We start from the raw sequence: 4,073 nt of genomic DNA, 5'->3' as shown, positions 1-4,073 counted from the left end.
TTTTTTTTTTTTTTTCCCCTTGCCGCCGGGTTTTGAATTGGGGGCCCTTCCCCGTTAGGGCCCTGTCTCGTTGGCGGAGTTTTTTAAACGCGTTCCCGCTACTTCGCTAGAGTCGGGCGATCGACGACTGGCCTCGATGGGTTTGGGCCCCGGGGGGCCCCCAAACCCTCCCGGGTTTTAAAACCCCGGTTTTGGGGAGCTTTTTTCATACGATTTTATCGCCCGTCGATTCGAGGCTTTCCCCGCACGGGCGTCCCGGGGTAAAAGCTTCGCTAGGGCCCGGGAAGGGACTTAGCCCCGGGGACGCCCCGCGGTAAGCCCTCCGAGGGCCGAGGGAAAAAACTTTGGTCGAGGTTTTTTCCTCTACGGAGCGTTTTAAATAAAATAAACCCACCACCTATGATCGCACCTGGGACCTTCCCTTGCCGACCGGTTTTTGAACTTCGGGGCCCTTCCCGTTAGGGCCCTGTACTCGCTTGGGGGAGTTTTTTAAACCGTTCCCGCTACTTCGCTAGAGTCGGGCGATCGACGACTGGGCTCGATCGATTGGCCCACGGGCCGGCCAACCTGCCGGGGTTCAAATCCCGGTTGGGAGCTTTATTCATACGATTTTATCGCCTCGTCGATTCGAGGCTTTCCCGCACGGGCCCGTCCCTGGGGTAAGAGCTCTCGCTCCCGGGCCGAGAAGGACTCTAGCGCCGGGACGCTCCCGCGGTAAGCCCTCCGAGGGCCGAGGGAAAAAAACTTTGGTCGAGCGCATTTCCTTCTACGGAGCGAATTTGAATGAAATAAACCCACCACCTATGATCGCACCTGGGACCTCCCCATTGCCGACCGGTTTAAAACTTCGGGGCCCTTCCCGTTAGGGCCCTGTACTCGCTTGGCGGAGTGTTAAACGCGTTCCCGCTACTTCGCTAGAGTCGGGCGATCGACGCTCGGGCTCGATGGGTTTGGGCCCCCGGGGCCGGGCCAACCCTGCCGGGTTTTAAAAACCCGGTTTGGGAGTTTATTCTTACGATTTTATCCCTCGTCATTCGAGGTTTACCGCACGGGCGCCCTGGGGTAAGAAGCCTCGCACGGCCGAAAAAAGGACCTGGCCCCGGGGAGCTCCCGGTAAGCCCCCGGGGCCGGGGGAAAAAAACTTTGGGCGACGCATTTCCCTAGGGAGCGAATTTGAATGAAATAAAGGGTGGTTAACGCGCCCGCCAGGCTGAGGGAACTCTGGGTATGTGACGACCGCGTTAGCGGCGTGCCCGTTTGCTCGCCGTCCCATCAAATTTAGACGGCCCGGGCAAGAGCCCCCCGTGTTGGCTACGGGTTGACGGAGGATCAGGGTTCGATCCGGAGAGGGAGCCTGCGAGACGGCTACCACGCTTAAGGGGGCAGCAGGCGCGCAACTTACCCACTCCCAGCACGGTGAGGTAGTGAAGATAAATGTCGGGGCTGGGCTCGCATGCGAGCCTGCGGTCGGATTGAGCGTAGACCAAACACGTGCCGTTGAAGACCATCGGAGGGCAAGCCTGGTGCCAGCAGCCGCGGTAAATTCCAGCTCCGATGGCGTATGTTGTAGTTGTGCGTTTAAAAAAGCTCGTAGTTGGATCTCTGAGGTGACGGCAGCGACAAACCGCGGGTGACGTTTTCCCCGGCGATTATGCACACGTCGTGGTTTTGGGGATGGAGCAAACGGTGCCTTCCGGTGCCCAACCGGACCCTCGCGACGGATCTCGCCGGGCATCGCTTGCCCGTCGCTGCCGGTTTAGTCTCCCTTTCGTCTTAAGCCGTGTCGGCTTGGTACGTGGCTATTGGGCCGACACTAAGGTACGGGCGGTGTTCTCCCTGAATCAATTGGAGTGCTCAAAGAGGTCGTGCTCGCACAGCTTTGCTCGGAACGATGTGATGACGCCACCGCCCCGCAATGTAACCACGGGACCGGTCTCCGTGGGGGGCGGTGGGCGAGGTCTATAGAGACGGCCGGGGGGGCCGGCCGTACTACCGCGGGAGGGGTGGGAATCCGACGTTCGCGGTGGGACGAACAGAGCGAAGGCCCCGGGGCCCCAAGAGCGCCTTCGTTGATCATGAACGAAAGTCGGAGGAACGAACGCGATTCAGGTAACCGCGTTAGTTCCGACAGGTAAACCATGCCGCCCGGGTTACGCGGGGACGTCCCCTGTGGGGAAGCCTCGCGGGGGCCCCGGAGAAATCAAGTGCCTGGGCTCCGGGGGGAGTACGGTCCGCAAGGCTGAAACTTAAAGGGAAATTTGACGGAAGGGCCCCACCAGGGTGGACCCTGCGGCCAAATTTTGACTCAACACGGGGAAGGCTTACCAGGCCCGGAAACACCGCGTGGATTGACAGACTGAGGCTCTTTCATGATTCGGTGGGTGGTGGTGCATGGCCGTTGCTAGCCGTGGAGCGATCCGTCTGGTTCCTTCCGATAACGGGCGAGACTCTGCCCGGGGATAAAAACGGCGGTCAAGAGGGGTCCGTCTCACGGGTTGGGTCGGCGTTTCGGCTCTCGGGTCGGCGGTCGTCTTCCCATCAGGGAGAGGCCGGTGCCCCGGACCCGCCGTCGCGCAGGCCGCGTCCTGCAGGGATTGACCTCGAGCAGTGGTACGAGATGGACCATAACAGGTCTGTGATGCCCTTAGACGTCCTGGGCCCTGCACGTGTGTTTCTTAGGGGGCTGGCGCCAGCCGGCGCGGTGTAGACCGTGAGCGTAGGAGTCTTCATGTCCGGGGTGGGTCTTCCCTTGCGAGTTGGGGCCGTGAACTCGGAATGCCACGTATTCACGGGTCAGAAATCCCGTGCCGACTACGTCCCTGCCCTTTGTAAAACACCGCCCGTCGCTACCTTCGGTGGACGGCGCAGCCAGGGCCCGGAGTGGCCGGCGAGACGGAGGCTTCGGCTCCTGAAATCGCAGTCGTCGCGATGTCGCCCGAAACTGCGCTGGCCCCGAGAGGGTAAAAGTCGTAACAAGGTTACCGTAGGTGAACCTTCGGTAGGATCACGTCCGATTTCGTTTTGCCCCCAGCCCGCCCGACGGGTGAAGGGTTAAAAAACACTGTCCGGTGAGGCCGGGTGCTCCCTGGCCGGGGGGCGGTCCAGGCCGATAACGGGGCGGCGGCGTTGCGCCCCGAGTAACCGCGCGCGCAAAGCTTGCCCCCCCCACCCTTTGTCGTCGTTTGGCCCTTAAGCGAGAGAAAATAAATAAACCTTTGGCGGTGGATCACTCGGGTCGCGCGTCGATGAAGAGTGCGGCCAGCCGTATTGAGTCGTGTGAACTGCAGCTGCCTTCATTGAAACATCGACGTCTTTAACGCAAATTGCGGCCGTGGGCGTAAGTCACCGGCCACGTCCGTATGAGGGTCGGCCCTACGACTCGCCGCAAAACCCGGTCTTCTCGGGGGGACTGAGCGGCGCGACGTGCCGTACCGGTCGGGTCTCGTCCCGACTGGCGGCCGTAGATCGAGGCTCCGTGTCTGACCACGGGAGAAAGTCGTCCCCCCCCGGCCTCTGGGTATGGGCGGGGGACGACGAATAAGACGCGCACCGAAGACGGGGAAGCACGCACGCGATCGGCTGCTTCTTCCTCAATCCTCGGGCCTGCTCGATTTTACACGCGAGCGAGGGCTTCGTGGGGTATGCGGGGGGGGAAAAAGTAGTATAACGACGCGCGGCGAGAACCCGACGGATGGGGGCGATCTGCCGACCTCATATCGGACGAGGGTACCCGCCGAACTAAAGCATATTTCAGTAAGCGGAGGAAAGAAACCAACGGGGACTCCCCCAGTAACGCGAGTGAAGCGGGAAGAGCCCAGCGCTGAAACCCCCTGGGCCCGTTTCCCGCGGGAGCTGTAGCGTTCGGGTCGGGTGTCGAGGGCGGGATCGGGAGCCGCCGCGCGAGTCTTCTCGAGCGTGGCTTGCCCAGAGCGGGGTGCCAGGCCCTTGCCGGCGGCGCTCCCTTCCGCCCACCTCGACCCCCGGGGTGGGTTGCTTGGCATGCAGCCCCAAGGGGGGGAAACTCCCCCTAAGGGTAAGTACCTGCGCGGTCCCATAGGAAAAAGTACTGTGAG

General features: G+C 61.7%; 1 non-coding gene and 1 pseudogene across 1 annotated transcript; both read left to right on the top strand.

Moving 5' to 3' along the window:
- Positions 1–962: 962 nt before the first annotated feature.
- LOC144962062 (small subunit ribosomal RNA) lies at positions 963–3,010 on the top strand (annotated as a pseudogene).
- Positions 3,011–3,210: 200 nt separating this feature from the next.
- On the top strand, positions 3,211–3,369 carry LOC144962061 (5.8S ribosomal RNA). Its single transcript, XR_013643361.1, has one exon. It is a non-coding gene; the product is annotated as a 5.8S ribosomal RNA (ribosomal RNA).
- The last annotated feature ends 704 nt before the right edge of the window (positions 3,370–4,073 follow it).

This window comes from Berghia stephanieae, unplaced genomic scaffold (assembly GCF_034508935.2).
Source record: "Berghia stephanieae isolate SIO BIC M18660-M18661 unplaced genomic scaffold, UCSD_Bste_1.3 scaffold5701, whole genome shotgun sequence".
NCBI classification, from domain to species: domain Eukaryota; kingdom Metazoa; phylum Mollusca; class Gastropoda; order Nudibranchia; family Aeolidiidae; genus Berghia; species Berghia stephanieae.
The sequence above is the reverse complement of the archived record's forward strand: the minus strand, read 5'-3'. Positions and strand labels throughout refer to the sequence as shown.